The sequence below is a fragment of the Ictidomys tridecemlineatus genome, chromosome 13 (assembly GCF_052094955.1).
Source record: "Ictidomys tridecemlineatus isolate mIctTri1 chromosome 13, mIctTri1.hap1, whole genome shotgun sequence".
In the NCBI taxonomy this organism is placed as follows: domain Eukaryota; kingdom Metazoa; phylum Chordata; class Mammalia; order Rodentia; family Sciuridae; genus Ictidomys; species Ictidomys tridecemlineatus.
In genome coordinates, this window is record NC_135489.1 from 80841643 (window position 1) to 80869523 (window position 27881).

Below are 27881 nucleotides of genomic sequence, written 5' to 3' on the forward strand. Positions count from 1 at the left end.
AGTGAGACCATCAAAGCTGGGTCTTCATCTATGTGACCTGGAGGATATGGTTTCTGATTTTCCAATGAACATGAGGCAGAAGTGCTGAATTCTCTCTTTGTAGGTAAACTGTGGCCATTGGGGGCTAAGTGTCTCCCCGTGGGGACTCTGAAGCCATTTGGTCATCCTCCACTTTTCGTGGTGTTTCTTGCTGCTGCACTAGGAGTTTGGTATTTGCTTCACGAAATACAAGGAGTTTAACTGGGACACAGTGCTGGAGGGAGTTCTGTCACGTGTGGTGGGTCAGGGTCCTAGGAGAATGCACCAACCATGATTGTATCTTACAGAGCGTGGCCCCTTGACCATGGCAACATGATTCTGAACATTGTTCTGAAACCTCTTCATATAACAAGATGCCTTTACATATAAGGGTCTGCTGGGTGCACCATGTCAGTCACAAGCCATTTGGAAGCCCATCGCAGATCCACATGGCCCCACCACAGATGTTTTATCACACACCTGCACACCACTGCTCTAGGCCCACTACTCAGCAGGCCCCACCATACTGGCATCTCTGTTCTTCATCATTTTCATGAAACCCGTCAATCAAGGCACCTGTCTGGTACACTCATGATCAGCAACAGGACATCCAAAGGTTCTCCAGTGCCACCTGGTCATGGGAATTTCAAAGATTGCATGGTATTTATCTAGCCGTTTTTAAAGGATGAAGTTGGAGGCACTGTGGGTTTCCGTTCATTCAGGAACCATTAAATGGTGAGAAAGATCATTTCAATGAAATCTCTGGAGAACTCTAACAAACAAGGCTTCCCAAAGAGTGGCCAAAACGTCACATGAAACCAGGCCCACTGAGGTGTACAATGTGAGGTCCATGTGTGTTTTGACTCTCAACTATGGCTGCCAGGTCTTTAAGAATAAAATCATGTGATATCCTGGCTGAGATTCCCAGTGTTCTGTGGAAAGTCACCCTGGGCTTCGATCTCAGTTTCCAGGGGGGGCTCTCATGAGTGGCCTCGGAAAATCCCAACTCAATTCATGGCAATACTTCTCTGAGTTCAGTTCCAGAACTCAGTCTCCAAGGGAATCACACCAGAGTTGAAGCCCAGGCGGACCCAGTCCTCTCTTCCACCGCCACACAAATGACCACAATTCAAACCAAAACACTGCCAAAAGGCCCTCATCTTCTTCCACATAGACAATACTCATAACCTCTGGCTGGAGGTTTCCATGAGGGGCGCAGCCTAAGACAGTGTCCACAATAAGCTCCCTTGCCCATCATTTGCCTAATGTCAGGGTGGCCTGGACACCCTTCCTTTGAACCAGGAGTGATCAAATTGGCCTGCCTTTAATACTGCTCAGCTTCTCCGCTTGGAGGCCTGCTGATCTTGGGGTATAGATTCTTTGTGTGAATTGGAGTCATGAGAAAACCCAAGCACATAATGGCTAGCCTCTGCAGGGCTTTGAAAAACTCATTTGACCCAAAGGATCCCTATTCTCACTTGATGGAGGACAGGAACCTTACAGAGGAAGGCAAGAGACTTCATCCACATTGACTGCTTTTTTGCCATATTGGCTATGGATGCACATATGGGATCTTTCTTGAGATCCATCAGGTGCTGACAATCTAAGCCACAGCCTTACACAGGGCCAAGAGGCTGATTCAGACACATCCCTTTGCAAAGCAATTCAGCAAAGAGCCACAAGTGATGCCCGTTCGTTTGCATTTGAAAACTGTTTTCTTCAGGCTTCACAAAGGGGTGTCCTGAGGCAAAGACCTTGCTGACATCCAGGGAAACAGAACAATAGGTAAGCAAAATGCCCAAAGCAGTGTTTCTCCACTGAGAACTTAATGGGCCCACTGATATCTGAGTTTTCTGAGATGCTCACTATTCATTTCAGCTATCTAGTACATGGCAATGTCACCAAGCTTGGAGGTGGTACATATCTTGGACACAAAACCATGAGCCTATTCTGAAGAGGGGCCAGAATTCAGGAAAAAAACAGAAATTTAGGAAGATAGTAGGTTTTGCCCATGGATAAGGCAAGCCCCAGTCCATTCATAAATTGGGCAGGATGAATGCTGGAAGCTTTCTACTAGACAGGACACATCCATTGATGCATTCTCTTTTCTAATGTCTACAACCACGGACACAGTGCGATACACAGACATGGCAACACGCGCCTTGTCAAAAGACTTGCTAGAAACAGTCCACTCCAAACCAAACAAACTGCCTTTCCTAGATCTTCTCAGAACATGAGACCAAACCACACACTCACACCCACACCCACAAAGCCACCTCGTTTCCCCAAGTAGGTCTGTGACTACCCGCAGGGTACTCTGACTGGTGGGCCATACTATGTTTCTCCCGAAATGGCCTGTCCTGTCTCAGATCTGGACTCCTTGACCAATTCTGTGAAGTTATCAGGAGCCAGGGGTGAGCCACTACCTGCTTTCTCAGGAAAGACCCCCTTCAGAGCTTTCTTGGCAATTGGCCATCCTCACATCTGTAGGTACCAAGAAAGACTGACTCTGTCCTTGGTAAATCCAAACAAGTGAGCCCACTGGGACTGGCAATGGGACTGCCTCTGGGTGCCTGGCTTCCTGGATCCCAAGTTCAGAGAGTTCCATCACCAAGGAAGTGTGGTGAGGTCACTTTTTTCAGGAACTGAATGAGGTCACTGCCTTGGAAACCACTCTGTCCTAACTGTTGCTTCCAAGGGTCCCATGAGATGGAGGCTGCCCCTGCTTCCTGTGACACTTTCACAAGTTAGAATGGTATATCAACCATAGGCACCCAGAAATAGCTCTCCACACAGGCCTGGTTTGGTCCATCTTGTCTACATTATGAAGAGAGAGGCTCAATCCGACACATCTTTTCATCCTGACCAGGTTGTTTGCCACAGAAGATGACTTCTGCTCTCTCAGGTCCTTCCTGGCTGCCTACATCTTCTCCAGGGATCATTTCTGCATGGACCTTTGAGGTTCTCAGCAGGTGGAAGATCCCCTACATTCCTGTATTGTAAGACCAACTCTGTCCCTGCTCTTTTGTAAAGTTAGATTGAGGGAAAAGTAAATGCTTGGGGTTAAGAACATGTTCGATTTGGGTTAGAAATCATTCTGCTGGATGAAGAATGGTATTGGGAACCTGTGATATTTATAATAATATAGAGGTGAAATATATGTATGAAAACAGAAATCTAAGTAAGATTTGAAGGCCAGAAGGGCATTGGGCCCTTGATTGAAATACTTAGCTTTGAATTACATTCTGTACAGATGTCTCTGACAAATCCATGTACAATAGCATAGGACCTTGTACCTTGGATGATTGAATGTAGAAGAGAAGATCCAGTCAAAAAGGGATAGTAGGTAGGATTAGGAAGATAGTCAGTAGGTTTAGGAAGAAGAGTGGGTATAATATTTGGACCAAAAGTTCTTTAGCAATAGGGTGTCTGTTAGAGAGTGAATGTAAATGTCAGCAAATGTGAAGAGTCAGTCACAATGATGAACTGGGGAAGATATGTAGGAAAGCAGATATGAATATAGACATTAGGAAATCAGGAAAAGTATAAAGTGAGTGATAGGATTTGACATTTTCAACAGGGTTGAGGTTGAATATATAATCTAAGGCAGAAACAAATGTGTAGTCACCAATAGGATTGACATTTGAGAGCATTAGGCAACCTGGACAAGGATGGTTTTAGTAATTCATGCTAACTTTAAAATTAGGCTTTGGTACAATCATAAGTGTGACCTTTGCATTTTGTGTCCAGAATATCACTGTGATAAAATATATATGTAGATCAGGTGACATGAGTATTTCTTCAACTATTTTGGGGAGCAATGTATTGAAGTCGTATAAATTAGCATTCGGGGGTACAAATAGGTATACCCAGGGTCTATGAGTATAGAGATAATGCATGAATAGACCACACTGTGAATAAAGAATATAACTGGTTCCAATTTAAATAATGCATTGAATTGATATCTGAAAATATATAGGAAATCTTATATTGATACAGGATCATTCATTCCAACCAGTTATATATCTAATGGTAATATTAGGGTGATGGTTTACCATGAGGGGTGTGTGAGTTTTGGTTCCAAAGTGATTATGGAAATCCAAAATAATATGCTTGGAAAGAAGTCTCATGAGAAGACCAGTCAAGAAACATGGAGGAATACATGTATTCTGATGCAGGATTTGATGGAAAGTGAACCAAATGCCTAGAAATTTGTGAACATGAGGATGAAATATATATCCTATGATGTGCATCAACTGAAGAAATAGTAATGTGCCAGTGTTGAATAAAAATAAATGTCCAAATACACATCATGTCCCATAGGAGTCTACTTGCATTGATGTTAAAAAGGGTCAGTTACTGAAGAAATGTTAGGACTTCTATTCACCATTCACTGAAGTTAGTTTTCAGTACTAGGAAACAAATACGTATTTCAGGTGGATGAATATTTCTGAGAATAATCTTGTGAAAAGTTGATTATAAATCCACATACATGAACATGAATTTAGGGAGTGTAAAATAAGACACATATATTTTATATTTTGAAAAATCTGGAGAGTGTGTGTGTGTATATATACATAGATATATATACACAAACACAAACACAGAGACATTAAGAAGTAAAAATATATATGCCAATTGAAATTCATCATGAAATATATATCATTTAAAGATCCAAAAATATTTATTTCACTGAACATAGATGTATGTATTATGTTGTTCAAGTAGGAAGCTCACCCATAGGTTGATTTTCAGTTCAAACAGCATTTAGGAGTAGTGATTTCTTCTCACAGATTGTATCTGCCAAGTCAGCCACCTCAAAAAATGTAGCTGGGAAAACAGGTAGGATTCTGTATGTGCATGTAAAAAGACATGTGCCAAATAGGCTGCAAAGAAAGGGAGACAGGAATTCACATATTTGTTAAGTTTAAAAACACATGGAGATCTATTACATTGGACTAGATTCATAACATGTACCCTTTATAATTCAAAAGGCCTGTCCAACTACGCATCATGCCTCCTCTGAACTGCTAGTATTTTTATTCTGTTTGGGTTATTTTTCTCTATCATATTATGATTCGTAGTCAGAGTCTAGTAGGGTATGGGTTAGTGTCAGGGATTCAGTTTTTGGAATGGAAAATAGGAAAATAAATCCAATGTTTTTGCAAATATGTTCTCCACAAAATCTTCCCACAATCATCCAGAAAAATGCCTTGACAATACCCTTGCCCCATGTACGACGCAATTCGAGAAGAAGAGTTAGAAAATCATTGAATACATATGTGGAATGAAAAATGCTCAGGAGTTCACAACTTTGGAGGTGGTAGAGGAGTTTCCAGAAGTAAGGGACAGGAGAAACACTCCACAAACATGGAGCTCTGCTGGCCTAAAGACTTCTTGAGAAACTGCCTCTGAGAATGGGCTTTTGAAATATATGTTGTTGTCAGGAGCTTTAGCTTCTTTTGTAGTGAGACCATCAAAGCTGGGTCTTCATCTATGTGACCTGGAGGATATGGTTTCTGATTTTCCAATGAACATGAGGCAGAAGTGCTGAATTCTCTCTTTGTAGGTAAACTGTGGGCATTGGGGGCTAAGTGTCTCCCCGTGGGGACTCTGAAGCCATTTGGTCATCCTCCACTTTTCGTGGTGTTTCTTGCTGCTGCACTAGGAGTTTGGTATTTGCTTCACGAAATACAAGGAGTTTAACTGGGACACAGTGCTGGAGGGAGTTCTGTCACGTGTGGTGGGTCAGGGTCCTAGGAGAATGCACCAACCATGATTCTATCTTACAGAGCGTGGCCCCTTGACCATAGCAACCTGATTCTGAACATTGTTCTGAAACCTCTTCTTATAACAAGATGCCTTTACATATAAGGGTCTGCTGGGTGCACCATGTCAGTCACAAGCCATTTGGAAGCCCATCGCAGATCCACATGGCCCCACCACAGATGTTTTATCACACACCTGCACACCACTGCTCTAGGCCCACTACTCAGCAGGCCCCACCATACTGGCATCTCTGTTCTTCATCATTTTCATGAAACCCGTCAATCAAGGCACCTGTCTGGTACACTCATGATCAGCAACAGGACATCCAAAGGTTCTCCAGTGCCACCTGGTCATGGGAATTTCAAAGATTGCATGGTATTTATCTAGCCGTTTTTAAAGGATGAAGTTGGAGGCACTGTGGGTTTCCATTCATTCAGGAACCATTAAATGGTGAGAAAGATCATTTCAATGAAATCTCTGGAGAACTCTAACAAACAAGGCTTCCCAAAGAGTGGCCCAAACGTCACATGAAACCAGGCCCACTGAGGTGTACAATGTGAGGTCCATGTGTGTTTTGACTCTCAACTATGGCTGCCAGGTCTTTAAGAATAAAATCATGTGATATCCTGGATGAGATTCCCAGTGTTCTGTGGAAAGTCACCCTGGGCTTCGATCTCAGTTTCCAGGGGGGGCTCTCATGAGTGGCCTCGGAAAATCCCAACTCAATTCATGGCAATACTTCTCTGAGTTCAGTTCCAGAACTCAGTCTCCAAGGGAATCACACCAGAGTTCAAGCCCAGGCGGACCCAGTCCTCTCTTCCACCGCCACACAAATGACCACAATTCAAACCAAAACACTGCCAAAAGGCCCTCATCTTCTTCCACATAGACAATACTCATAACCTCTGGCTGGAGGTTTCCATGAGGGGCGCAGCCTAAGACAGTGTCCACAATAAGCTCCCTTGCCCATCATTTGCCTAATGTCAGGGTGGCCTGGACACCCTTCCTTTGAACCAGGAGTGATCAAATTGGCCTGCCTTTAATACTGCTCAGCTTCTCCACTTGGAGGCCTGCTGATCTTGGGGTATAGATTCTTTGTGTGAATTGGAGTCATGAGAAAACCCAAGCACATAATGGCTAGCCTCTGCAGGGCTTTGAAAAACTCATTTGACCCAAAGCATCCCTATTCTCACTTGATGGAGGACAGGAACCTTACAGAGGAAGGCAAGAGACTTCATCCACATTGACTGCTTTTTTGCCATATTGGCTATGGATGCACATATGGGATCTTTCTTGAGATCCATCAGGTGCTGACAATCTAAGCCACAGCCTTACAGAGGAAGGCAAGAGACTTCATCCACATTGACTGCTTTTTTGCCATATTGGCTATGGATGCACATATGGGATCTTTCTTGAGATCCATCAGGTGCTGACAATCTAAGCCACAGCCTTACACAGGGCCAAGAGGCTGATTCAGACACATCCCTTTGCAAGGAATTAAGCAAAGAGCCACAAGTGATGCCAGTTCGTTTGCATTTGAAAACTGTTTTCTTCAGGCTTCACAAAGGGGTGTCCTGAGGCAAAGACCTTGCTGACATCCAGGGAAACAGAACAATAGGTAAGCAAAAGGCCCAAAGCAGGTTTTCTCCACTGAGACTTTAATGGGCCCACTGATATCTGAGTTTTCTGAGATGCTCACTATTCACTTCAGCTATCTAGTACATGGCAATGTCACCAAGCTTAAAGGTGGTACATATCTTGGACACAAAACCATGAGCCTATTCTGAAGAGGGGCCAGAATTCAGGAAAAAAACAGAAATTTAGGAAGATAGTAGGTTTTGCCCATGGATAAGGCAAGCCCCAGTCCATTCATAAATTGGGCAGGATGAATGCTGGAAGCTTTCTACTAGACAGGACACATCCATTGATGCATTCTCTTTTCTAATGTCTACAACCACGGACACAGTGAGATACACAGACATAGCAACACTCGCCTTGTCAAAAGACTTGCTAGAAACAGTCCACTCCAAACCAAACAAACCGCCTTTCCTAGCTCTTCTCAGAACATGAGACCAAACCACAGACTCACACCCACACCCTCAAAGCCACCTCCTTCCCCCAAGTAGGTCTGTGACTACCCGCAGTGTCCTCTGACAGGTGGGCCATACTATGTTCCCCCGAAATGGCCTGTCCTGTCTCAGATCTGGACTCCTTGGACTATTCTGTTAAGTTATCAGGAGCCAGGGGTGAGCCACTACCTGCTTTCTCAGGAAAGACCCCCTTCAGAGCTTCCTTGGCAATTGGCCATCCTCACATCTGTAGGTACCAAGAAAGACTGACTCTGTCCTCGGTAAATCCAAACAAGTGAGCCCACTGGGACTGGTACTGGGACTGCCTCTGGGTGCCTGGCTTCCTGGATCCCAAGTTCAGAGAGTTCCATCACCAAGGAAGTGTGGTGAGGTCACTTCCTTCAGGAACTGAATGAGGTCACTGCCTTGGAAACCACTCTGTCCTAACTGTTGCTTCCAAGGGTCCCATGAGATGGAGGCTGCCCCTGCTTCCTGTGACACTTTCACAAGTTAGAATGGTATATCAGCCATAGGCACCCAGGAAAATCTCTCCACACAGGCCTGGTTTGGTCCATCTTGTCTATATTAAGAAGAGAGAGGCTCATTCAGACACATCTTTTCATCCTGACCAGGTTGTTTGCCACAGAAGATGACTTCTGCTCTCTCAGGTCCTTCCTGGCTGCCTACATCTTCTCCAGGGATCATTTCTGCATGGACCTTTGAGGTTCTAAGCAGGTGGAAGATCCCCTACATTCCTGTATTGTAAGACCAACTCTGTCCCTGCTCTTCTGTAAAGTTAGATTGAGGGAAAAGTAAATGCTTGGGGTTAAGAACATGTTCGATTTGGGTTAGAAATCATTCTGCTGGATGAAGAATGGTATTGGGAACCTGTGATATTTATAATAATATAGAGGTGAAATATATGTATGAAAACAGAAATCTAAGTAAGATTTGAAGGCCAGAAGGGCATTGGGCCCTTGATTGAAATACTTAGCTTTGAATTACATTCTGTACAGATGTCTCTGACAAATCCATATACAATGGCATAGGACCTTGTACCTTGGATGATTGAATGTAGAAGAGAATATCCAGTCAAAAAAGGATAGGAGGTAGGATTAGGAAGATAGTCAGTAGGTTTAGGAAGCAGAGTGGGTATAATATTTGGACCAAAAGTTCTTTAGCAATAGGGTGTCTGTTAGAGAGTGAATGTAAATGTCAGCACATGTGAAGAGTCAGTCACAATGATGAACTGGGGAAGATATGTAAGAAAGCAGATATGAATATAGACATTAGGAAATCAGGAAAAGTATAAAGTGAGTGATAGGATTTGACATTTTCAACAGGGTTGAGGTTGAATATATAATCTAAGGCAGAAACAAATGTGTAGTCACCAATAGGATTGACATTTGAGAGCATTAGGCAACCTGGACAAGGATGGTTTTAGTAATCCATGCTAAATTTCCAATTAGGCTTTGGTACAATCATAAGTGTGACCTTTGCATTTTGTGTCCAGAATATCACTGTGATAAAATATATATGTAGATCAGGTGACATGAGTATTTCTTCAACTATTTTTGGGAGCAATGTATTGAAGACGTATAAATTAGCATTCGGGGGTACAAATAGGTATACCCAGGGTCTATGAGTATAGAGATAATGCATGAATAGACCACACTGTGAATAAAGAATATAACTGGTTCCAATTTAAATAATGGATTGAATTGATATCTGAAAATATATAGGAAATCTTATATTGATACAGGATCATTCATTCCAACCAGTTATACATCTAATGGTAATATTAGTGTGATGGTTTACCATGAGGGGTGTGTGAGTTTTGGTTCCAAAGTGATTAAGGAAATTTAACATAATATGCTTGGAAAGAAGTCTCATGAAAAGACCAGTCAAGAAACATGGAGGAATACATGTGTTCTGAAGCAGGATTTGATTGAAAGTGAACCAAATGCCTAGAAATTTGTGAACATGAGGATGAAATATATATCCTATGATGTGCATCAACTGAAGAAATAGTAATCTGCCAGCGTTGAATAAAAATAAATGTCCAAATACACATCATGTCCCATAGGAGTCTACTTGCATTGATGTTAAAAAGGGTCAGTTACTGAAGAAATGTTAGGATTTCTATTCACCATTCACTGAAGTTAGTTTTCAGTACTAGGAAACAAATACGTATTTCAGGTGGATGAATATTTCTGAGAATAATCTTGTGAAAAGTTGATTATAAATCCACATACATGAACATGAATTTAGGGAGTGTAAAATAAGACACATATATTTTATATTTTGAAAAATCTGGAGAGTGTGTGTGTGTATATATACATAGATATATATACACAAACACAAACACAGAGACATTAAGAAGTAAAAATATATATGCCAATTGAAATTCATCATGAAATATATATCATTTAAAGATCCAAAAATATTTATTTTAATGAACATGGATGTATGTATCATGTTGTTCAAGTAGGAAGCTCACCCATAGATTGATTTTCAGTTCAAACAGCATTTAGGAGGAGTGATTTCTTCTCACAGATTGTATCTCCCAAGTCAGCCACCTCAAAAGAATGTAGCTGGGAAACCAGGTAGGATTCTGTATGTGCATGTAAAAAGACATGTGCCGAATAGGCTGCAAAGAAAGGGAGACAGGAATTCACATATTTGTTAAGTTTAAAAACACATGGAGATCTATTACATTGGACTAGATTCATAACATGTACCCTTTATAATTCAAAAGGCCTGTCCAACTACGCCTCACGCCTCCTCTGAACTGCTAGTATTTTTATTCTGTTTGGGTTATTTTTCTCTATCATATTATGATTCGTAGTCAGAGTCTAGTAGGGTATGGGTTAGTGTCAGGGATTCAGTTTTTGGAATGGAAAATAGGAAAATAAATCCAATGTTTATGCAAATATGTTCTCCACAAAATCTTCCCACCATCATCCAGAAAAATGCCTTGACAATACCCTTGCCCCATGTAAGACGCAATTCGAGAAGAAGAGTTAGAAAATCATTTAATACATATGTGGAATGAAAAATGCTCAGGAATTCACAACTTTGGAGTTGGTAGAGGAGTTTCCAGAAGTAAGGGACAGGAGAAACACTCCACAAACATGGAGCTCTTTTTGTAGTGAGACCATCAAAGCTGGGTCTTCATCTATGTGACCTGGAGGATATGGTTTCTGATTTTCCAAAGAACATGAGGCAGAAGTGCTGAATTCTCTCTTTGTAGGTAAACTGTGGCCATTGGGGGCTAAGTGTCTCCCCGTGGGGACTCTGAAGCCATTTGGTCATCCTCCACTTTTCGTGGTGTTTCTTGCTGCTGCACTAGGAGTTTGGTATTTGCTTCCCGAAATACAAGGAGTTTAACTGGGACACAGTGCTGGAGGGAGTTCTGTCACGTGTGGTGGGTCAGGGTCCTAGGAGAATGCACCAACCATGATTCTATCTTACAGAGCGTGGCCCCTTGACCATAGCAACCTGATTCTGAACATTGTTCTGAAACCTCTTCATATAACAAGATGCCTTTACATATAAGGGTCTGCTGGAAGCACCATGTCAGTCACAAGCCATTTGGAAGCCCATTGCAGATCCACATGGCCCCACCACACATGTTTTATCACACACCTGCACACCACTGCTCTAGGCCCACTACTCAGCAGGCCCCACCATACTGGCATCTCTGTTCTTCATCATTTTCATGAAACCCGTCAATCAAGGCACCTGTCTGGTACACTCATGATCAGCAACAGGACATCCAAAGGTTCTCCAGTGCCACCTGGTCACGGGAATTTCAAAGATTGCATGGTATTTATCTAGCCGTTTTTAAAGGATGAAGTTGGAGGCACTGTGGGTTTCCATTCATTCAGGAACCATTAAATGGTGAGAAAGATCATTTCAATGAAATCTCTGGAGAACTCTAACAAACAAGGCTTCCCAAAGAGTGGCCCAAACGTCACATGAAACCAGGCCCACTGAGGTGTACAATGTGAGGTCCATGTGTGTTTTGACTCTCAACTATGGCTGCCAGGTCTTTAAGAATAAAATCATGTGATATCCTGGATGAGATTCCCAGTGTTCTGTGGAAAGTCACCCTGGGCTTCGATCTCAGTTTCCAGGGGGGGCTCTCATGAGTGGCCTCGGAAAATCCCAACTCAATTCATGGCAATACTTCTCTGAGTTCAGTTCCAGAACTCAGTCTCCAAGGGAATCACACCAGAGTTCAAGCCCAGGCGGACCCAGTCCTCTCTTCCACCGCCACACAAATGACCACAATTCAAACCAAAACACTGCCAAAAGGCCCTCATCTTCTTCCATATAGACAATACTCATAACATCTGGCTGGAGGTTTCCATGAGGGGCGCAGCCTAAGACAGTGTCCACAATAAGCTCCCTTGCCCATCATTTGCCTAATGTCAGGGTGGCCTGGACACCCTTCCTTTGAACCAGGAGTGATCAAATTGGCCTGCCTTTAATACTGCTCAGCTTCTCCGCTTGGAGGCCTGCTGATCTTGTGGTATAGATTCTTTGTGTGAATTGGAGTCATGAGAAAACCCAAGCACATAATGGCTAGCCTCTGCAGGGCTTTGAAAAACTCATTTGACGCAAAGGATCCCTATTCTCACTTGATGGAGGACAGGAACCTTACAGAGGAAGGCAAGAGACTTCATCCACATTGACTGCTTTTTTGCCATATTGGCTAAGGATGCACATATGGGATCTTTCTTGAGATCCATCAGGTGCTGACAATCTAAGCCACAGCCTTACACAGGGCCAAGAGGCTGATTCAGACACATCCCTTTGCAAAGCAATTAAGCAAAGAGCCACAAGTGATGCCCGTTCGTTTGCATTTGAAAACTGTTTTCTTCAGGCTTCACAAAGGGGTGTCCTGAGGCAAAGACCTTGCTGACATCCAGGGAAACAGAACAATAGGTAAGCAAAAGGCCCAAAGCAGGGTTTCTCCACTGAGAACTTAATGGGCCCACTGATATCTGAGTTTTCTGAGATGCTCACTATTCATTTCAGCTATCTAGTACATGGCAATGTCACCAAGCTTGGAGGTGGTACATATCTTGGACACAAAACCATGTGCCTATTCTGAAGAGTGGACAGAATTCAGGAAAAAAACAGAAATTTAGGAAGATAGTAGGTTTTGCCCATGGATAAGGCAAGCCCCAGTCCATTCATAAATTGGGCAGGATGAATGCTGGAAGCTTTCTACTAGACAGGACACATCCATTGATGCATTCTCTTTTCTAATGTCTACAACCACGGACACAGTGCGATACACAGACATAGCAACACTCGCCTTGTCAAAAGACTTGCTAGAAACAGTCCACTCCAAACCAAACAAACCGCCTTTCCTAGCTCTTCTCAGAACATGAGACCAAACCACAGACTCACACCCACACCCTCAAAGCCACCTCCTTCCCCCAAGTAGGTCTGTGACTACCCGCAGTGTCCTCTGACAGGTGGGCCATACTATGTTCCCCCGAAATGGCCTGTCCTGTCTCAGATCTGGACTCCTTGGACTATTCTGTTAAGTTATCAGGAGCCAGGGGTGAGCCACTACCTGCTTTCTCAGGAAAGACCCCCTTCAGAGCTTCCTTGGCAATTGGCCATCCTCACATCTGTAGGTACCAAGAAAGACTGACTCTGTCCTCGGTAAATCCAAACAAGTGAGCCCACTGGGACTGGTACTGGGACTGCCTCTGGGTGCCTGGCTTCCTGGATCCCAAGTTCAGAGAGTTCCATCACCAAGGAAGTGTGGTGAGGTCACTTCCTTCAGGAACTGAATGAGGTCACTGCCTTGGAAAACACTCTGTCCTAACTGTTGCTTCCAAGGGTCCCATGAGATGGAGGCTGCCCCTGCTTCCTGTGACACTTTCACAAGTTAGAATGGTATATCAGCCATAGGCACCCAGGAAAATCTCTCCACACAGGCCTGGTTTGGTCCATCTTGTCTACATTAAGAAGAGAGAGGCTCATTCAGACACATCTTTTCATCCTGACCAGGTTGTTTGCCACAGAAGATGACTTCTGCTCTCTCAGGTCCTTCCTGGCTGCCTACATCTTCTCCAGGGATCATTTCTGCATGGACCTTTGAGGTTCTAAGCAGGTGGAAGATCCCCTACATTCCTGTATTGTAAGACCAACTCTGTCCCTGCTCTTCTGTAAAGTTAGATTGAGGGAAAAGTAAATGCTTGGGGTTAAGAACATGTTCGATTTGGGTTAGAAATCATTCTGCTGGATGAAGAATGGTATTGGGAACCTGTGATATTTATAATAATATAGAGGTGAAATATATGTATGAAAACAGAAATCTAAGTAAGATTTGAAGGCCAGAAGGGCATTGGGCCCTTGATTGAAATACTTAGCTTTGAATTACATTCTGTACAGATGTCTCTGACAAATCCATATACAATGGCATAGGACCTTGTACCTTGGATGATTGAATGTAGAAGAGAAGATCCAGTCAAAAAAGGATAGGAGGTAGGATTAGGAAGATAGTCAGTAGGTTTAGGAAGCAGAGTGGGTATAATATTTGGACCAAAAGTTCTTTAGCAATAGGGTGTCTGTTAGAGAGTGAATGTAAATGTCAGCACATGTGAAGAGTCAGTCACAATGATGAACTGGGGAAGATATGTAAGAAAGCAGATATGAATATAGACATTAGGAAATCAGGAAAAGTATAAAGTGAGTGATAGGATTTGACATTTTCAACAGGGTTGAGGTTGAATATATAATCTAAGGCAGAAACAAATGTGTAGTCACCAATAGGATTGACATTTGAGAGCATTAGGCAACCTGGACAAGGATGGTTTTAGTAATCCATGCTAAATTTCCAATTAGGGTTTGGTACAATCATAAGTGTGACCTTTGCATTTTGTGTCCAGAATATCACTGTGATAAAATATATATGTAGATCAGGTGACATGAGTATTTCTTCAACTATTTTTGGGAGCAATGTATTGAAGACGTATAAATTAGCATTCGGGGGTACAAATAGGTATACCCAGGGTCTATGAGTATAGAGATAATGCATGAATAGACCACACTGTGAATAAAGAATATAACTGGTTCCAATTTAAATAATGGATTGAATTGATATCTGAAAATATATAGGAAATCTTATATTGATACAGGATCATTCATTCCAACCAGTTATACATCTAATGGTAATATTAGGGTGATGGTTTACCATGAGGGGTGTGTGAGTTTTGGTTCCAAAGTGATTAAGGAAATGCAAAATAATATGCTTGGAAAGAAGTCTCATGAAAAGACCAGTCAAGAAACATGGAGGGATACATGTGTTCTGAAGCAGGATTTGATTGAAAGTGAACCAAATGCCTAGAAATTTGTGAACATGAGGATGAAATATATATCCTATGATGTGCATCAACTGAAGAAATAGTAATCTGCCAGCGTTGAATAAAAATAAATGTCCAAATACACATCATGTCCCATAGGAGTCTACTTGCATTGATGTTAAAAAGGGTCAGTTACTGAAGAAATGTTAGGATTTCTATTCACCATTCACTGAAGTTAGTTTTCAGTACTAGGAAACAAATACGTATTTCAGGTGGATGAATATTTCTGAGAATAATCTTGTGAAAAGTTGATTATAAATCCACATACATGAACATGAATTTAGGGAGTGTAAAATAAGACACATATATTTTATATTTTGAAAAATCTGGAGAGTGTGTGTGTGTATATATACATAGATATATATACACAAACACAAACACAGAGACATTAAGAAGTAAAAATATATATGCCAATTGAAATTCATCATGAAATATATATCATTTAAAGATCCAAAAATATTTATTTTACTGAACATGGATGTATGTATCATGTTGTTCAAGTAGGAAGCTCACCCATAGATTGATTTTCAGTTCAAACAGCATTTAGGAGGAGTGATTTCTTCTCACAGATTGTATCTGCCAAGTCAGCCACCTCAAAAGAATGTAGCTGGGAAACCAGGTAGGATTCTGTATGTGCATGTAAAAAGACATGTGCCGAATAGGCTGCAAAGAAAGGGAGACAGGAATTCACATATTTGTTAAGTTTAAAAACACATGGAGATCTATTACATTGGACTAGATTCATAACATGTACCCTTTATAATTCAAAAGGCCTGTCCAACTATGCCTCACGCCTCCTCTGAACTGCTAGTATTTTTATTCTGTTTGGGTTATTTTTCTCTATCATATTATGATTCGTAGTCAGAGTCTAGTAGGGTATGGGTTAGTGTCAGGGATTCAGTTTTTGGAATGGAAAATAGGAAAATAAATCCAATGTTTATGCAAATATGTTCTCCACAAAATCTTCCCACAATCATCCAGAAAAATGCCTTGACAATACCCTTGCCCCATGTAAGACGCAATTCGAGAAGAAGAGTTAGAAAATCATTTAATACATATGTGGAATGAAAAATGCTCAGGAATTCACAACTTTGGAGGTGGTAGAGGAGTTTCCAGAAGTAAGGGACAGGAGAAACACTCCACAAACATGGAGCTCTTTTTGTAGTGAGACCATCAAAGCTGGGTCTTCATCTATGTGACCTGGAGGATATGGTTTCTGATTTTCCAATGAACATGAGGCAGAAGTGCTGAATTCTCTCTTTGTAGGTAAACTGTGGCCATTGGGGGCTAAGTGTCTCCCCGTGGGGACTCTGAAGCCATTTGGTCATCCTCCACTTTTCGTGGTGTTTCTTGCTGCTGCACTAGGAGTTTGGTATTTGCTTCCCGAAATACAAGGAGTTTAACTGGGACACAGTGCTGGAGGGAGTTCTGTCACGTGTGGTGGGTCAGGGTCCTAGGAGAATGCACCAACCATGATTCTATCTTACAGAGCGTGGCCCCTTGACCATAGCAACCTGATTCTGAACATTGTTCTGAAACCTCTTCATATAACAAGATGCCTTTACATATAAGGGTCTGCTGGGTGCACCATGTCAGTCACAAGCCATTTGGAAGCCCATCGCAGATCCACATGGCCCCACCACAGATGTTTTATCACACACCTGCACACCACTGCTCTAGGCCCACTACTCAGCAGGCCCCACCATACTGGCATCTCTGTTCTTCATCATTTTCATGAAACCCGTCAATCAAGGCACCTGTCTGGTACACTCATGATCAGCAACAGGACATCCAAAGGTTCTCCAGTGCCACCTGGTCACGGGAATTTCAAAGATTGCATGGTATTTATCTAGCCGTTTTTAAAGGATGAAGTTGGAGGCACTGTGGGTTTCCATTCATTCAGGAACCATTAAATGGTGAGAAAGATCATTTCAATGAAATCTCTGGAGAACTCTAACAAACAAGGCTTCCCAAAGAGTGGCCCAAACGTCACATGAAACCAGGCCCACTGAGGTGTACAATGTGAGGTCCATGTGTGTTTTGACTCTCAACTATGGCTGCCAGGTCTTTAAGAATAAAATCATGTGATATCCTGGCTGAGATTCCCAGTGTTCTGTGGAAAGTCACCCTGGGCTTCGATCTCAGTTTCCAGGGGGGGCTCTCATGAGTGGCCTCGGAAAATCCCAACTCAATTCATGGCAATACTTCTCTGAGTTCAGTTCCAGAACTCAGTCTCCAAGGGAATCACACCAGAGTTCAAGCCCAGGCGGACCCAGTCCTCTCTTCCACCGCCACACAAATGACCACAATTCAAACCAAAACACTGCCAAAAGGCCCTCATCTTCTTCCATATAGACAATACTCATAACCTCTGGCTGGAGGTTTCCATGAGGGGCGCAGCCTAAGACAGTGTCCACAATAAGCTCCCTTGCCCATCATTTGCCTAATGTCAGGGTGGCCTGGACACCCTTCCTTTGAACCAGGAGTGATCAAATAGGCCTGCCTTTAATACTGCTCAGCTTCTCCGCTTGGAGGCCTGCTGATCTTGTGGTATAGATTCTTTGTGTGAATTGGAGTCATGAGAAAACCCAAGCACATAATGGCTAGCCTCTGCAGGGCTTTGAAAAACTCATTTGACGCAAAGGATCCCTATTCTCACTTGATGGAGGACAGGAACCTTACAGAGGAAGGCAAGAGACTTCATCCACATTGACTGCTTTTTTGCCATATTGGCTAAGGATGCACATATGGGATCTTTCTTGAGATCCATCAGGTGCTGACAATCTAAGCCACAGCCTTACACAGAGCCAAGAGGCTGATTCAGACACATCCCTTTGCAAAGCAATTAAGCAAAGAGCCACAAGTGATGCCCGTTCCTTTGCATTTGAAAACTGTTTTCTTCAGGCTTCACAAAGGGGTGTCCTGAGGCAAAGACCTTGCTGACATCCAGGGAAACAGAACAATAGGTAAGCAAAAGGCCCAAAGCAGGGTTTCTCCACTGAGAACTTAATGGGCCCACTGATATCTGAGTTTTCTGAGATGCTCACTATTCATTTCAGCTATCTAGTACATGGCAATGTCACCAAGCTTGGAGGTGGTACATATCTTGGACACAAAACCATGAGCCTATTCTGAAGAGTGGACAGAATTCAGGAAAAAACCAGAAATTTAGGAAGATAGTAGGTTTTGCCCATGGATAAGGCAAGCCCCAGTCCATTCATAAATTGGGCAGGATGAATGCTGGAAGCTTTCTACTAGACAGGACACATCCATTGATGCATTCTCTTTTCTAATGTCTACAACCACAGACACAGTGCGATACACAGACATAGCAACACTCGCCTTGTCAAAAGACTTGCTAGAAACAGTCCACTCCAAACCAAACAAACCGCCTTTCCTAGCTCTTCTCAGAACATGAGACCAAACCACAGACTCACACCCACACCCTCAAAGCCACCTCCTTCCCCCAAGTAGGTCTGTGACTACCCGCAGTGTCCTCTGACAGGTGGGCCATACTATGTTCCCCCGAAATGGCCTGTCCTGTCTCAGATCTGGACTCCTTGGACTATTCTGTTAAGTTATCAGGAGCCAGGGGTGAGCCACTACCTGCTTTCTCAGGAAAGACCCCCTTCAGAGCTTCCTTGGCAATTGGCCATCCTCACATCTGTAGGTACCAAGAAAGACTGACTCTGTCCTCGGTAAATCCAAACAAGTGAGCCCACTGGGACTGGTACTGGGACTGCCTCTGGGTGCCTGGCTTCCTGGATCCCAAGTTCAGAGAGTTCCATCACCAAGGAAGTGTGGTGAGGTCACTTCCTTCAGGAACTGAATGAGGTCACTGCCTTGGAAAACACTCTGTCCTAACTGTTGCTTCCAAGGGTCCCATGAGATGGAGGCTGCCCCTGCTTCCTGTGACACTTTCACAAGTTAGAATGGTATATAAGCCATAGGCACCCAGGAAAATCTCTCCACACAGGCCTGGTTTGGTCCATCTTGTCTACATTAAGAAGAGAGAGGCTCATTCAGACACATCTTTTCATCCTGACCAGGTTGTTTGCCACAGAAGATGACTTCTGCTCTCTCAGGTCCTTCCTGGCTGCCTACATCTTCTCCAGGGATCATTTCTGCATGGACCTTTGAGGTTCTAAGCAGGTGGAAGATCCCCTACATTCCTGTATTGTAAGACCAACTCTGTCCCTGCTCTTCTGTAAAGTTAGATTGAGGGAAAAGTAAATGCTTGGGGTTAAGAACATGTTCGATTTGGGTTAGAAATCATTCTGCTGGATGAAGAATGGTATTGGGAACCTGTGATATTTATAATAATATAGAGGTGAAATATATGTATGAAAACAGAAATCTAAGTAAGATTTGAAGGCCAGAAGGGCATTGGGCCCTTGATTGAAATACTTAGCTTTGAATTACATTCTGTACAGATGTCTCTGACAAATCCATATACAATGGCATAGGACCTTGTACCTTGGATGATTGAATGTAGAAGAGAAGATCCAGTCAAAAAAGGATAGGAGGTAGGATTAGGAAGATAGTCAGTAGGTTTAGGAAGCAGAGTGGGTATAATATTTGGACCAAAAGTTCTTTAGCAATAGGGTGTCTGTTAGAGAGTGAATGTAAATGTCAGCACATGTGAAGAGTCAGTCACAATGATGAACTGGGGAAGATATGTAAGAAAGCAGATATGAATATAGACATTAGGAAATCAGGAAAAGTATAAAGTGAGTGATAGGATTTGACATTTTCAACAGGGTTGAGGTTGAATATATAATCTAAGGCAGAAACAAATGTGTAGTCACCAATAGGATTGACATTTGAGAGCATTAGGCAACCTGGACAAGGATGGTTTTAGTAATCCATGCTAAATTTCCAATTAGGGTTTGGTACAATCATAAGTGTGACCTTTGCATTTTGTGTCCAGAATATCACTGTGATAAAATATATATGTAGATCAGGTGACATGAGTATTTCTTCAACTATTTTTGGGAGCAATGTATTGAAGACGTATAAATTAGCATTCAGGGGTACAAATAGGTATACCCAGGGTCTATGAGTATAGAGATAATGCATGAATAGACCACACTGTGAATAAAGAATATAACTGGTTCCAATTTAAATAATGGATTGAATTGATATCTGAAAATATATAGGAAATCTTATATTGATACAGGATCATTCATTCCAACCAGTTATACATCTAATGGTAATATTAGGGTGATGGTTTACCATGAGGGGTGTGTGAGTTTTGGTTCCAAAGTGATTAAGGAAATCCAAAATAATATGCTTGGAAAGAAGTCTCATGAAAAGACCAGTCAAGAAACATGGAGGAATACATGTGTTCTCAAGCAGGATTTGATTGAAAGTGAACCAAATGCCTAGAAATTTGTGAACATGAGGATGAAATATATATCCTATGATGTGCATCAACTGAAGAAATAGTAATCTGCCAGCGTTGAATAAAAATAAATGTCCAAATACACATCATGTCCCATAGGAGTCTACTTGCATTGATGTTAAAAAGGGTCAGTTACTGAAGAAATGTTAGGATTTCTATTCACCATTCACTGAAGTTAGTTTTCAGTACTAGGAAACAAATACGTATTTCAGGTGGATGAATATTTCTGAGAATAATCTTGTGAAAAGTTGATTATAAATCCACATACATGAACATGAATTTAGGGAGTGTAAAATAAGACACATATATTTTATATTTTGAAAAATCTGGAGAGTGTGTGTGTGTATATATACTTAGGTATATATACACAAACACAAACACAGAGACATTAAGAAGTAAAAATATATATGCCAATTGAAATTCATCATGAAATATATATCATTTAAAGATCCAAAAATATTTATTTTACTGAACATGGATGTATGTATCATGTTGTTCAAGTAGGAAGCTCACCCATAGGTTGATTTTCAGTTCAAACAGCATTTAGGAGGAGTGATTTCTTCTCACAGATTGTATCTGCCAAGTCAGCCACCTCAAAAGAATGTAGCTGGGAAACCAGGTAGGATTCTGTATGTGCATGTAAAAAGACATGTGCCGAATAGGCTGCAAAGAAAGGGAGACAGGAATTCACATATTTGTTAAGTTTAAAAACACATGGAGATCTATTACATTGGACTAGATTCATAACATGTACCCTTTATAATTCAAAAGGCCTGTCCAACTACGCCTCACGCCTCCTCTGAACTGCTAGTATTTTTATTCTGTTTGGGTTATTTTTCTCTATCATATTATGATTCGTAGTCAGAGTCTAGTAGGGTATGGGTTAGTGTCAGGGATTCAGTTTTTGGAATGGAAAATAGGAAAATAAATCCAATGTTTATGCAAATATGTTCTCCACAAAATCTTCCCACAATCATCCAGAAAAATGCCTTGACAATACCCTTGCCCCATGTAAGACGCAATTCGAGAAGAAGAGTTAGAAAATCATTTAATACATATGTGGAATGAAAAATGCTCAGGAATTCACAACTTTGGAGGTGGTAGAGGAGTTTCCAGAAGTAAGGGACAGGAGAAACACTCCACAAACATGGAGCTCTTTTTGTACTGAGACCATCAAAGCTGGGTCTTCATCTATGTGACCTGGAGGATATGGTTTCTGATTTTCCAATGAACATGAGGCAGAAGTGCTGAATTCTCTCTTTGTAGGTAAACTGTGGGCATTGGGGGCTAAGTGTCTCCCCGTGGGGACTCTGAAGCCATTTGGTCATCCTCCACTTTTCGTGGTGTTTCTTGCTGCTGCACTAGGAGTTTGGTATTTGCTTCACGAAATACAAGGAGTTTAACTGGGACACAGTGCTGGAGGGAGTTCTGTCACGTGTGGTGGGTCAGGGTCCTAGGAGAATGCACCAACCATGATTCTATCTTACAGAGCGTGGCCCCTTGACCATAGCAACCTGATTCTGAACATTGTTCTGAAACCTCTTCATATAACAAGATGCCTTTACATATAAGGGTCTGCTGGGTGCACCATGTCAGTCACAAGCCATTTGGAAGCCCATCGCAGATCCACATGGCCCCACCACAGATGTTTTATCACACACCTGCACACCACTGCTCTAGGCCCACTACTCAGCAGGCCCCACCATACTGGCATCTCTGTTCTTCATCATTTTCATGAAACCCGTCAATCAAGGCACCTGTCTGGTACACTCATGATCAGCAACAGGACATCCAAAGGTTCTCCAGTGCCACCTGGTCACGGGAATTTCAAAGATTGCATGGTATTTATCTAGCCGTTTTTAAAGGATGAAGTTGGAGGCACTGTGGGTTTCCATTCATTCAGGAACCATTAAATGGTGAGAAAGATCATTTCAATGAAATCTCTGGAGAACTCTAACAAACAAGGCTTCCCAAAGAGTGGCCCAAACGTCACATGAAACCAGGCCCACTGAGGTGTACAATGTGAGGTCCATGTGTGTTTTGACTCTCAACTATGGCTGCCAGGTCTTTAAGAATAAAATCATGTGATATCCTGGCTGAGATTCCCAGTGTTCTGTGGAAAGTCACCCTGGGCTTCGATCTCAGTTTCCAGGGGGGGCTCTCATGAGTGGCCTCGGAAAATCCCAACTCAATTCATGGCAATACTTCTCTGAGTTCAGTTCCAGAACTCAGTCTCCAAGGGAATCACACCAGAGTTCAAGCCCAGGCGGACCCAGTCCTCTCTTCCACCGCCACACAAATGACCACAATTCAAACCAAAACACTGCCAAAAGGCCCTCATCTTCTTCCATATAGACAATACTCATAACCTCTGGCTGGAGGTTTCCATGAGGGGCGCAGCCTAAGACAGTGTCCACAATAAGCTCCCTTGCCCATCATTTGCCTAATGTCAGGGTGGCCTGGACACCCTTCCTTTGAACCAGGAGTGATCAAATAGGCCTGCCTTTAATACTGCTCAGCTTCTCCGCTTGGAGGCCTGCTAATCTTGTGGTATAGATTCTTTGTGTGAATTGGAGTCATGAGAAAACCCAAGCACATAATGGCTAGCCTCTGCAGGGCTTTGAAAAACTCATTTGACGCAAAGGATCCCTATTCTCACTTGATGGAGGACAGGAACCTTACAGAGGAAGGCAAGAGACTTCATCCACATTGACTGCTTTTTTGCCATATTGGCTAAGGATGCACATATGGGATCTTTCTTGAGATCCATCAGGTGCTGACAATCTAAGCCACAGCCTTACACAGGGCCAAGAGGCTGATTCAGACACATCCCTTTGCAAAGCAATTAAGCAAAGAGCCACAAGTGATGCCCGTTCCTTTGCATTTGAAAACTGTTTTCTTCAGGCTTCACAAAGGGGTGTCCTGAGGCAAAGACCTTGCTGACATCCAGGGAAACAGAACAATAGGTAAGCAAAAGGCCCAAAGCAGGGTTTCTCCACTGAGAACTTAATGGGCCCACTGATATCTGAGTTTTCTGAGATGCTCACTATTCATTTCAGCTATCTAGTACATGGCAATGTCACCAAGCTTGGAGGTGGTACATATCTTGGACACAAAACCATGAGCCTATTCTGAAGAGTGGACAGAATTCAGGAAAAAACCAGAAATTTAGGAAGATAGTAGGTTTTGCCCATGGATAAGGCAAGCCCCAGTCCATTCATAAATTGGGCAGGATGAATGCTGGAAGCTTTCTACTAGACAGGACACATCCATTGATGCATTCTCTTTTCTAATGTCTACAACCACGGACACAGTGCGATACACAGACATAGCAACACTCGCCTTGTCAAAAGACTTGCTAGAAACAGTCCACTCCAAACCAAACAAACCGCCTTTCCTAGCTCTTCTCAGAACATGAGACCAAACCACAGACTCACACCCACACCCTCAAAGCCACCTCTTTCCCCCAAGTAGGTCTGTGACTACCCGCAGTGTCCTCTGACAGGTGGGCCAACTATGTTCCCCCGAAATGGCCTGTCCTGTCTCAGATCTGGACTCCTTGGACTATTCTGTTAAGTTATCAGGAGCCAGGGGTGAGCCACTACCTGCTTTCTCAGGAAAGACCCCCTTCAGAGCTTCCTTGGCAATTGGCCATCCTCACATCTGTAGGTACCAAGAAAGACTGACTCTGTCCTCGGTAAATCCAAACAAGTGAGCCCACTGGGACTGGTACTGGGACTGCCTCTGGGTGCCTGGCTTCCTGGATCCCAAGTTCAGAGAGTTCCATCACCAAGGAAGTGTGGTGAGGTCACTTCCTTCAGGAACTGAATGAGGTCACTGCCTTGGAAAACACTCTGTCCTAACTGTTGCTTCCAAGGGTCCCATGAGATGGAGGCTGCCCCTGCTTCCTGTGACACTTTCACAAGTTAGAATGGTATATAAGCCATAGGCACCCAGGAAAATCTCTCCACACAGGCCTGGTTTGGTCCATCTTGTCTACATTAAGAAGAGAGAGGCTCATTCAGACACATCTTTTCATCCTGACCAGGTTGTTTGCCACAGAAGATGACTTCTGCTCTCTCAGGTCCTTCCTGGCTGCCTACATCTTCTCCAGGGATCATTTCTGCATGGACCTTTGAGGTTCTAAGCAGGTGGAAGATCCCCTACATTCCTGTATTGTAAGACCAACTCTGTCCCTGCTCTTCTGTAAAGTTAGATTGAGGGAAAAGTAAATGCTTGGGGTTAAGAACATGTTCGATTTGGGTTAGAAATCATTCTGCTGGATGAAGAATGGTATTGGGAACCTGTGATATTTATAATAATATAGAGGTGAAATATATGTATGAAAACAGAAATCTAAGTAAGATTTGAAGGCCAGAAGGGCATTGGGCCCTTGATTGAAATACTTAGCTTTGAATTACATTCTGTACAGATGTCTCTGACAAATCCATATACAATGGCATAGGACCTTGTACCTTGGATGATTGAATGTAGAAGAGAAGATCCAGTCAAAAAAGGATAGGAGGTAGGATTAGGAAGATAGTCAGTAGGTTTAGGAAGCAGAGTGGGTATAATATTTGGACCAAAAGTTCTTTAGCAATAGGGTGTCTGTTAGAGAGTGAATGTAAATGTCAGCACATGTGAAGAGTCAGTCACAATGATGAACTGGGGAAGATATGTAAGAAAGCAGATATGAATATAGACATTAGGAAATCAGGAAAAGTATAAAGTGAGTGATAGGATTTGACATTTTCAACAGGGTTGAGGTTGAATATATAATCTAAGGCAGAAACAAATGTGTAGTCACCAATAGGATTGACATTTGAGAGCATTAGGCAACCTGGACAAGGATGGTTTTAGTAATCCATGCTAAATTTCCAATTAGGGTTTGGTACAATCATAAGTGTGACCTTTGCATTTTGTGTCCAGAATATCACTGTGATAAAATATATATGTAGATCAGGTGACATGAGTATTTCTTCAACTATTTTTGGGAGCAATGTATTGAAGACGTATAAATTAGCATTCAGGGGTACAAATAGGTATACCCAGGGTCTATGAGTATAGAGATAATGCATGAATAGACCACACTGTGAATAAAGAATATAACTGGTTCCAATTTAAATAATGGATTGAATTGATATCTGAAAATATATAGGAAATCTTATATTGATACAGGATCATTCATTCCAACCAGTTATACATCTAATGGTAATATTAGGGTGATGGTTTACCATGAGGGGTGTGTGAGTTTTGGTTCCAAAGTGATTAAGGAAATCCAAAATAATATGCTTGGAAAGAAGTCTCATGAAAAGACCAGTCAAGAAACATGGAGGAATACATGTGTTCTCAAGCAGGATTTGATTGAAAGTGAACCAAATGCCTAGAAATTTGTGAACATGAGGATGAAATATATATCCTATGATGTGCATCAACTGAAGAAATAGTAATCTGCCAGCGTTGAATAAAAATAAATGTCCAAATACACATCATGTCCCATAGGAGTCTACTTGCATTGATGTTAAAAAGGGTCAGTTACTGAAGAAATGTTAGGATTTCTATTCACCATTCACTGAAGTTAGTTTTCAGTACTAGGAAACAAATACGTATTTCAGGTGGATGAATATTTCTGAGAATAATCTTGTGAAAAGTTGATTATAAATCCACATACATGAACATGAATTTAGGGAGTGTAAAATAAGACACATATATTTTATATTTTGAAAAATCTGGAGAGTGTGTGTGTGTATATATACTTAGGTATATATACACAAACACAAACACAGAGACATTAAGAAGTAAAAATATATATGCCAATTGAAATTCATCATGAAATATATATCATTTAAAGATCCAAAAATATTTATTTTACTGAACATGGATGTATGTATCATGTTGTTCAAGTAGGAAGCTCACCCATAGGTTGATTTTCAGTTCAAACAGCATTTAGGAGGAGTGATTTCTTCTCACAGATTGTATCTGCCAAGTCAGCCACCTCAAAAGAATGTAGCTGGGAAACCAGGTAGGATTCTGTATGTGCATGTAAAAAGACATGTGCCGAATAGGCTGCAAAGAAAGGGAGACAGGAATTCACATATTTGTTAAGTTTAAAAACACATGGAGATCTATTACATTGGACTAGATTCATAACATGTACCCTTTATAATTCAAAAGGCCTGTCCAACTACGCCTCACGCCTCCTCTGAACTGCTAGTATTTTTATTCTGTTTGGGTTATTTTTCTCTATCATATTATGATTCGTAGTCAGAGTCTAGTAGGGTATGGGTTAGTGTCAGGGATTCAGTTTTTGGAATGGAAAATAGGAAAATAAATCCAATGTTTATGCAAATATGTTCTCCACAAAATCTTCCCACAATCATCCAGAAAAATGCCTTGACAATACCCTTGCCCCATGTAAGACGCAATTCGAGAAGAAGAGTTAGAAAATCATTTAATACATATGTGGAATGAAAAATGCTCAGGAATTCACAACTTTGGAGGTGGTAGAGGAGTTTCCAGAAGTAAGGGACAGGAGAAACACTCCACAAACATGGAGCTCTTTTTGTACTGAGACCATCAAAGCTGGGTCTTCATCTATGTGACCTGGAGGATATGGTTTCTGATTTTCCAATGAACATGAGGCAGAAGTGCTGAATTCTCTCTTTGTAGGTAAACTGTGGGCATTGGGGGCTAAGTGTCTCCCCGTGGGGACTCTGAAGCCATTTGGTCATCCTCCACTTTTCGTGGTGTTTCTTGCTGCTGCACTAGGAGTTTGGTATTTGCTTCACGAAATACAAGGAGTTTAACTGGGACACAGTGCTGGAGGGAGTTCTGTCACGTGTGGTGGGTCAGGGTCCTAGGAGAATGCACCAACCATGATTCTATCTTACAGAGCGTGGCCCCTTGACCATAGCAACCTGATTCTGAACATTGTTCTGAAACCTCTTCATATAACAAGATGCCTTTACATATAAGGGTCTGCTGGGTGCACCATGTCAGTCACAAGCCATTTGGAAGCCCATCGCAGATCCACATGGCCCCACCACAGATGTTTTATCACACACCTGCACACCACTGCTCTAGGCCCACTACTCAGCAGGCCCCACCATACTGGCATCTCTGTTCTTCATCATTTTCATGAAACCCGTCAATCAAGGCACCTGTCTGGTACACTCATGATCAGCAACAGGACATCCAAAGGTTCTCCAGTGCCACCTGGTCACGGGAATT